The sequence below is a fragment of the Gavialis gangeticus genome, unplaced genomic scaffold, assembly GCF_001723915.1.
Source record: "Gavialis gangeticus isolate Ggan-Ray unplaced genomic scaffold, GavGan_comp1, whole genome shotgun sequence".
Lineage (NCBI taxonomy): Eukaryota > Metazoa > Chordata > Crocodylia > Gavialidae > Gavialis > Gavialis gangeticus.
In genome coordinates this window covers 797,913-807,419 of record NW_017728997.1, presented here as the reverse complement: position 1 = coordinate 807,419, position 9,507 = coordinate 797,913, and the positions used below count along the sequence as shown (strand labels likewise).

At 45.9% G+C, this 9,507-nt stretch overlaps 1 long non-coding RNA gene across 1 annotated transcript in view; it reads right to left on the bottom strand.

Annotated features, from left to right (window-relative positions):
* Nucleotides 1–4,397: 4,397 nt before the first annotated feature.
* LOC109288881 overlaps nt 4,398–9,507 on the bottom strand; it is an 11,807-nt gene continuing 6,697 nt past the window's right edge. The window contains exon 2 of the long non-coding RNA XR_002095234.1: nt 4,398–5,572. This is a non-coding gene — a long non-coding RNA (uncharacterized LOC109288881). The remainder of the gene's footprint in view (nt 5,573–9,507) is intronic.

Sequence of the window (9,507 nt, the reverse complement as noted above, 5' to 3'; positions counted from 1 at the left end):
ACATTTGTATCAAAATGAGACAGAGCTACTGCCCTCTGACAGTCCCTCTTCCCCTCTAGCTCCTTAGCGCTTTGCCTCTGGAGAGACTGGTGTGAAACCAGCTCACATGACAACTCCAAGTGATTCATAACTCAGCTCTGTTCTTTGTTGACAATCCACATCGCAAAACCATCATGCAGATTTTATGCACTCGGGGAGCAGCACTGGAGAAGCTGGGGTTTCTATGTGTACTGTTATTTTCGGGATCTGTCTGATACAACTTGACCAAATATGTATTGACGAGATGCAAGCTAAATGGCGGTCACTTGACAATGGTTAATAATCATGTTTTAAAAAGGAATTTGGTGGGCTGAATCAAATCCCCAAGACATCATTATACGTCTTCAGCCTCATTTTTTATTCCAGAGTTTGAGGCTGTTTTATTTTTTTAATCTACATCAATCTTCCAACACAGCGCTAGATATGATGTGGATAAGGCAGGAGCGTGGTCCATTCTAACAACTGCTTATCAATCACTGCTAATTAACTGGTGGATGCAGTTCAGTGGTGATCTTTTTTGTCAACACCATCAAATAAAAAAAAAAAGCAGGGCAGGCAGCTTTTCTAAAGCCATCTCTTTTGTTGTAGTCACTGAAGTAATATTGTACAGAGCAAATTACAGAGCACAGCTAGTGGGTAAATGTTTGGAAACATATTGCTGTGACTGCTGGGAGATCCTAACAACTACCAGCTGACCCTCTTACCTGCAGAAGTCCTTAGATAATACAGACCCTGAGCCACAGACAAAGGTTTCTCTGTCCACAGGCATACCTTTTATGTTTACCTCTCATATTGCTAGTGAAGGCTGCTTTCCGCATTCTGCACTGTGTCATAGCCTCTTGATATGAGAGGGCCAGATTGTCATTGCTGAAATGTTCATTTGTGTGTACACATACACACGCATGCACTTTTGCAGGCCTAATTTGTTTGATTATATCCACAAATTGCATCAGAAGTGTGGCCTTATTTGCCCACCCCATTGGGGTAATCGTGCATACAAACTGGACATGCAACTGGGAATGCTATTCCCTGAATGCTGACAGCAGTGACAAATCTGGCCTTCAGTGATTTCCTTTCTGCAGTCTTTTATATGTGCATAGGCAGGGATGCTGGCAGATGTCGTTTCTCGTGTTGTGATTTCAATTGACTGCACAAACTGAATACAGTTGGGCTGGGTCAGACTTTCAAGGGTACTATGATGTTCCTATGGCAATTCGGCAGGGGAGTACATTACTATTCTAACGCCACATCACAGGGCTGGGGAACGTAATGTTGCAGGGCATGTTTTGGGTGACTCAGGAAGGGGCACTCTGCCTCTTGAGTCCATGCTGTTCCTTTGCATGGTGCTCTGCATTGCTGAACAAGGCACCGGATGGAAGGGACCTAAAGCTGAGGTTGTAACAGAAGCAAGATTCTGGGCATTCTTCATATGAGCAGAGACACTAACACCTGTGTCCTGATCAGATTCCTGCTTTGGTGTTTCTGCACTGATGGCCTAGCTCTTCCAGTAGCTCCCACCGGATACAGCATTCCATGTCTCCCAGCCTAAGCTCTGGCACTGCATTGCTCTTTATTCATAAACATGCTGTATTTCACTCCTGTCCCATGGGGATAGATAAGTGTAGTTTGTCTTGGGCACCATAACTGCAGATGCTTCCTTTTTTCCTCCTGTATGCTCCTTATGAAGCAGTATGCATTAAAAAGCCTTCATTCCATCCAGGAAGAGCACACACCAACTGCAAAGACTTCCTCAGCCTGACAAAGGGTTGTTTAACCCGAAAGCTTACTAAACTCTTTTTTCCAACTATTTAAGTTGGTCTAATAAAAGATATCAGATTCGCCCAAAGAATCTTGTCTTACAGAAATGAAAGAACATCCTTTTTGTGCTAGAGCTAGTTAAACATTTCCTGATAATAAAAACCAGCTGAGCTGGAAGCATGTACACTTCTTCTGCCTGTACACTTTGAAGAAAAACCTCCTTCCCTTTTCCATCCTGCACTTTCATCCCTCATTCATGGGCCACCCACCTGCTGAAGAATCTGCTTGCCACAACACATATAACAAATGTAAATGGACAGAAAGGCAGTCACACACCTTGGACCTGCAACCATGACCATGGATCTTCGTTGCTTCCTTTCAGACATGATACAACATCAGCTTCCCATTCTATTAAATGTAGAGGTTAGTCAGAGCTGCAAGGCTGCGGATCAGGAAATAGTAAGTACCAGTAAATACCAGATATCCTTCAGGCATATCCCAAGACTCCAGATTACAAGCATCTGCTTGAAACCAAAAGCTTTGGTTCCATTACAGTCCTTTAGACCAAATGAATACAATTCACCATGGGTATAAAGATGTAGCAGTAGATGAAGGCAGCAGTGGGAAAACTGATTGTGAATAAAATGAGTTTCTTCTCCCCATGGCAAACCTGTATGCAGGATTAGAGCTGAGCTCAGATGGACCCTTTTCTGTGGCTTAGATGTTTCAAGTGATTTTTTAATGGAATTTCACACTTTGAATACTGATGTGTCTGAACCAATGACCTTCACCAGAGCTGCCCCAACTGAGAGGAGAAGTGATATATTTCATACCTCTATTTAAGTGAGCCTTAAGTAGGAATGAGGTCCAGCTCAGTTGTTTCACTTCCCCTGAAGCCTTGAGGTCTACAAGCAAGGCCCAGCAATCTTATGAGAGGATCCTCCCTTGGGAGATTTCCAGCAATTCTGCTTCCAGGGCTGGCCAGAACATGGAAACCTCAGCATGCCAGAGAGGCCTCCATCCCAGCGTTCCCAGCTGAAATGGTTCCCAAAGTGACCAGCATCCAGCTGTTTATCTCAGACCATCAGTGAGATAGGGGAGGCTTGAAGGGAGAGTCAGGCCTCCATCTGAACTTCCTCAAAGTCCAGTGGTGTCTAGCTTATGCACATGACCAGCCCCATGGGCCAGAATTGATTTTTTTTTAAAGTAATATTCTTATGGACCCTTAAAGCCAAGCGACCCCCATTTGGCTTTGCTGAGGGGTAAGAACAACAGCCTTGGTTTCCACCGCGCAGGGGTGCACACAGAGAGTTCAACTGGCAACGTGCTGTGGGGTGTGACTGAGAGCATGCTCCAGCCATTTCATGGCATGACTCATGGCCATGGGAGTGCTCACGAGAGGAGGGGGCAGTGCTGAGAGTCAGGGGAGCAGAATCAGGCCCCAGCAGGCTCTGTTCTGCAGCTGTTCCCTGTGGGGCACGTCCAGTGTCCTCGTGGGGAACCTGCCCAAAGCTCGGTAGCCACACTAGGCCTTTTAATTATAATTTTTTTTTCTAAACTAGGACATTGGTGCTTTGCTTTGGAGCCGCCACGACTCTCCCAGCCTTGGGGAAGACAGGGTGGGTGTGTGGGTGTGTAATTAGTCCTTGGAGGAAAGAGAAGTAGGAAGCTGGGTATCATGTGTGGGTGTGGGTGAGTGCAGTTTGGCATTTGCTTTGTGAAAGCTCTGAGGAAGGAACCCGTCCCTACTGCTGTTTTCCCCACACCACCCAGAATGGAGGGAGGAAGGCAGCAGCAAAAATGCAGAGGAGGAAAATGAATGATTTCAGAATACTGACCCGGATTGATTCTGACTCTGGAGTAGACACGGGGAGCTGAACTGGGATCAGCTCCCATCAGATGGAAGTGAGTTGGATTACTTCCCGGACAGATTGGCCCCAGCTGGGAAAGATAGAAAGAATGAGAGGAAAGAAGATGGTTCAAGTAGAAGAACAGCAGCTCTGAGATAAAGGGTGTTTTCAAGAAAGCCAGATTAGATATATTATCAAATCAACAGCATTAGACTCGACAGACAGCATCTGAGGAGCCAGGAAACAAAGCTTGTCAATGCTGACAGTAAATCAAGGTGGAAAAGTAGCCAGGCACCCTGTGGCCACCTTACCATTTACTGCATGTCTGCCCACTTCTCTTGTGGCTTGTGGGGCAGGTTCACAGTTTGAGTTTGATTAAGATTCTCCATTTTCCCCTGGTTCCCTTGGTGGATTGTGGGCCAGATCCCAAGCCAGTAGAAACAGATCATCATTCATTCATGTGACTTGAGATGCTCTGAGTCCGGCAATCTGAGAGGATTGGGCTCTGCGGATTTTAGGAAGACAAATGTAGGACACAACATCAGACTCCAGGCATCAGTGCCCCGCAGGTTTAGAGCATCCTTTATTTCCATCCTCTTCAGGGCACACTGCCCAGCCCACCTACATCCAGCTAGGATGAAATAGAAGCAGGGATAATCATAAACAGGGATAATAATTCCTAGCCCCCAGAGACATGCTGTGAAGATTAATGAGTTAATCCTTAAGATGGACCATGAGCATATTAAATGCTTTTTTTTTTTTGCTCATAGATGTGATTTAAAAAAATAAACTCACATTGTTCTTTAGAACAACCCCAATCCCTTGGAGGATCCAGCCTGTCTATTAATTTCATTTTGGGGGGTAGGGAATGTGGATTGCAAGCATGTTGTGGTAAATCTCTGTGTTGTCTGAAATTCCCAGAACTTCCAGATGCTCCAGACTGAAGTGAAACATCCGGGGCCAAAGCCCACAATAAACTCAAGCAAGGACAACAATAAAAGGAAGCTAACAAACACAGTCATTGATTATTATTAGCTTGGTCCTTCTTGAAAACCCCTGGGGAGCCCACGGATGCAGTGTATCCTGATCCCGGCTTCAGCTTGTCCCTTAAAGAGTTACTGAAACTGTTTGTTAGTAATAGAAGAAACAAACAAAGGCAATTCAGTAGCTAACCTGCCAAACTCTAGGATGGGAGCTGAGCAAAGGGGTTTATTTTAGAATTCACCAAAGAATGATCTGTAGTGGGAAAGGAAATGAGTCAGAGCTGAGACACATTAATAAAGAGGGGAAACAACACCTTTAGAAGCTGTTTGATCTGGCCCTTCAGTGACAGAGCTGCTCCAAACAGAGGAAACGGGAAGTGTGGCAAGGGAAAAAATGTGAGGAGACCATCAAGCCAGCTGACTCCCCCTCCTCACAAAAACAACAACACAGGCATATGGGCTTCCTCCAGGAATCTGGGTTTCACTCCAGATTGGATCCCAAAAATACATTCAGGCCCACAGGGCCTGGTGAATGGGACCGAGTGATACCGAGTTCTTTTCGTGAGCTGTGCAGCTGGCTCACTGCAACATCTTGGGCAAAGTACCTCATTGCTCAGAGCCTCAGTTTCCCCATCTGTGAAATGGGGATGTGCCTTCATGCTCTGTCTATCAGTTTCTCCACCTGGGGAAGATTTCTGGTAGCAGCAGGTCCTTTGATCTAACAGAGAAAAACCCAGTGGCTGGAAGCAGAAGTAGAACTAATACAGATGGGAATCAAGTGTATATGTCTAACAGTGAGGCTAATTATAATTAGACACTAGTCAGCTCACCTAAAAGCATCATATAGTTATGTCTCTCTCCCAGTCTCTACACCAGCCTTTCTGAACGATGTGCTCTAGATCAACCAGAAGCTGGAGGAATCACGGAGTGAAATTCTTTCTTCTGTGGGAAGGCAGGAAGACAGACTAAATGATCATTACAGTCTTTTCTAGCCTTAAAGATAGATAGTCCTATGAACTTCCTTCTTTGTGCGGTATGCCTGACAGAAGCACATGCCACATATGGTTGTTGTTTGGTTGTAAAGAACCTCATGCACCTAGCCACACACTGCATGGATCAGCTAGCCAAGGCAAACACACAGCACAAGCTTTTAAAGAAGGGAAAGAGAAACAATCTTAAAAATAGAAGAAGAAGGAGTAGGTGCCAGCCCTGCCAGGTGCTACAGCACAACTAAAAATAACAGGCAGCACAAAACAATATGGCTACATGTATGGAGAGATGCCACTGGAATCTGAACATTGTTATACCGTGGCATAAATCTGGAGCAACACCAAGGCACTGAGTGAGCCCAGTTCTTCATGAATCTGCATTCTCAATCATCATTGAACCGCCCGTTCAAAGTGGATATGTAATGCAGTATTTCTGCCCGGGGGGCAACACAGGCCTGGCTCTGCATTTAGAGAGTGGCATTTAAGGCCAGATTGACAAAGGACTCTTGTTTGATTTCAGTGGGGCTGAGTGCTGAACTAGAACTTAAGGACCTCGACGCCCTGGTGGATCTAGACCACAGCCCTGGGAATTTATCCTGAACCATAGGAATTCAGAGGCATAAATAAAATAAAAGGCCTGAGAGGGCTGTTGTAAAGCCAGACTTTTCTCCTGCCTTTGCCTGGCATCGTACATAAAAAGGGTGAGAAGTGATGTTCCCTTTTCCTCCTCCATGCACCTGTGTTGGCTTTTCAGTATAGCCAGCATTAGCAAAACTGCTGCTTCCCTGGATGCCACAATTCTGCACCAGATATCCCTACATCTACCTTCACAGACCAGCATTTCTGTGGATTTCTTAGCAAGTAACAGTATTTCATTAAATGCCTGTGTATGTTCCTGTACTGCACCAATGGCCCTGAAGTGACTGGGAAGGCTCACTGGGCTCCACTCTGTTTTTGCTTGTATTCATAGGTAGACCTGGGCATTTTACTCACCTGTAGACATAAATGAAGAGCTGGGCATGGGAGCCTCCATCCATCTGCCTTAACCTGGTATCTGTCATGCTCACCAGGTGCATGAACTCTGTCTATGAGCCAGGAAGGAGCAAAACCTTCTGGGGGTGTAGGAGGAAGGCTTTTATGCAGACTGGTTAAAAGGGGTTTCCAGGCTGAGTGACCCTTGGAGTCTGGCACAGCCCAGGAATTGGTCTGTGGTCACTGTTGACTGGCAGTCCCCTTTGCCTGTAAGTCAGCCCAAACTCCTAGGAAACGATAGTTTGCTATATGATTGGTGAAACACACCTACCAACATGTGAAAACTGCAAAGAGTGTGTCTGGAAAGAATGGTGGGAATTTGGCTCTTAAATTCACTGGAGCTAGGGGGAATGAGGTAGAAAAATGACAGATCCTTTGCTAAAAGTCAGAGTTGGATGCCTCTTGTTCAGAAGAGTGGGCTAGGACAGAGCTGAACGGAAGACATGCCAATGGGGTCATTGCTGTACCCTCCACTCGCTGTGCCTGTCAGGATCAGAGCTGGGCTGGTCTCCACCAGTCTCGCTTTGGGGAGGAACCATGCTGCCAAGCTTGTGTCTTCCTTCCTGTCATCACATGGGGCTGGATTTATGGGAAACAATCTGCTGTTTTTCCCACCGTGACAACAGAGAGCAAGACATTAGCAGTACGGGTATCCAGCTTTTGCCTAGTGATGTTGCTCCACTGAGCTCCCAGCAGTTCACAGATCTGTGTACCTGTATTGCAGTTGTGGGGAGCAGAGGCCCAGCAGTGTGAAGGGATTTGCCTAAGGTCTTCCAGGAGATGAGTGGCAGAGCCAAGAGGAAAGAGGATATCAGGTGCTTGCTTGGTGGGGAAGGGAGAGATAAAGGCAGGGCAACCCCTGGAATAATCTTAATGGATAAATTCCCGCCCTCCTCATGCCTGATCCTTTCCAATCTGGCTCCCTTCTCTTCCTGCCCAGGGATACCACAGTAAAGAGTACCTAGTTGGGCCTTTCTGGAGTAGTGATAGCTTTGCTCTCTCCCCCAGCACATTCCCAAGTTGGTTGCCATGTAGACTGGAGTTTGTTCCACGTAGGAGTCTTCATCTTGAGAGCAAAAACCTGAGACTCAACTAGTGACCTAATCTGCTCCCAAAGGTCTCCCTAGCTGCCTTTTGGCATGGCCGTCCTGGCACTTCCAATTGACCACGATAGCCAAGTGATTGTTTATCTGCTAGTGCAGAAACTCACTGTTTCCCTGGAGATAATGCCTCGGCCATCCCTAGTCCCTGCACTCTGACTCTCCAGCGGTCCCCTCCCTCCCTGGGAGGCTCTGGAAGACTTCATGTTTTATCAATGTGGCTGTTGTTTCTGTAACTGCTCTCAGTTTGTCCCCGGAGAACATTTTAGTCTCATGTGATTTTTAGGAAGTCGACCCAAGTTGGAGAAAAGCTGCCTTTGTGTGTGATTTTGCTATCGGAGTTGTGGCCATGACAGAGCAAGGATGAGACAGACCTCCGGGGATCCTGGGGTAGGGTGATTTCTTATTTGCTTCTGGGGAGGCTGCTAGAGCATGACAACAAACTGACCAGGAGCCAGTGCTGGCTCAACCCCAAGGCAACCAGAAGAGCCAGCACGTGCATATTGCTTTGTGATGGGCAAGAGCCAAACTCTTCTCTGGTGCAATGTGGTTGACTGCAGTTGTTGTCAGGGATGAATGCAGCCTCAGATGCCATGCTGCTGAGGTCGGCGGTAGCCTTGTCCTGAAGTTTTTTTCCTTTCTAATGATATCATCAGGCTATAGTTGAGGAGCTCCTGGGTGACTTTTTATTTGTACTAGGCCCCCTGTTTATGAGATTTTCTGTCACTGGTTTCCTGCATTTTTGTATATTAGCTTAGTAGCGTAGAGCCAGATTGGCTGTTTGCTTTGATCTGTGAAGAAGCTGGATTGTTCTGTGCTATGGTAACTAGAGTAGGACATTCATAACATCACTGACACAGATTTAGAAAAGCCTCTGGGATGGTCCAAGAAATGAAGCCTAATCCCTTAAGATTTAGAGTGGTGCCTGGCACATCAGTTGAAATTATTCAGAATGGAATAACAAATCATGTGGATGATCACAGTGGGAAGGGGGTCTAAGTAACAGGGATTCAGCAAAGGAAAATCATACTTCACTAATCTCCTAGAATTCATTGAAAGTGTGACTACAGGAATGGGTAAAGGAGAACCAGTCAACCTGGGTTCTTGTAGGCCTTTGGCAAGGTCTTACAAAAGATAATACTGCAGATGCTCAATAGTCAAGAACTGGCTACAAGGTAGAAAGCAAAAGGTAGGGTTTAATGGTCATTTTGCATTATGAAAGAAGTAATGACTGCCTCAAGTTTCTGTATTAAGTTCCTTATCGTTTATGATTTGGCATGTAGGGTAAATAGTGAGGTAGCAAACTTTGCAGATGACAAAATGACCTGGGTTAAGCTGGTGAGTGGGCATGATGGCAAACAAAGCTCGATAAATGAGAAGCAATGCGGAGAGGAAAGGGAGAAATGTAAACTACTTATGCATTGCACCGGGTTCTGACCCAGCTGCATCAGTCTGAGAAAAGGACCTTGGCATCACGATAGACTGATCAGTGTGCAGATGCGTGAGGAATGGAGTGGAGAATCATATATAAATGTTATAATGACCTTTACATAAATCAATGCTTTGGCCTCATCTGGGATCCTTTGCATCACTAAGGTCATCCCATCTCAAAAAGGGTCTTGCAGAGCGGTTTGGGGGGAGGGGTGTGGTGGAGAGGAACATAATTAAGGGTCTGGAAACAAACTCTTATGAGGAGGCTGGAATGATTGAAATTATTTACCTTAGAAAGGACAGGGTGGGTCATGATCAAAGTATG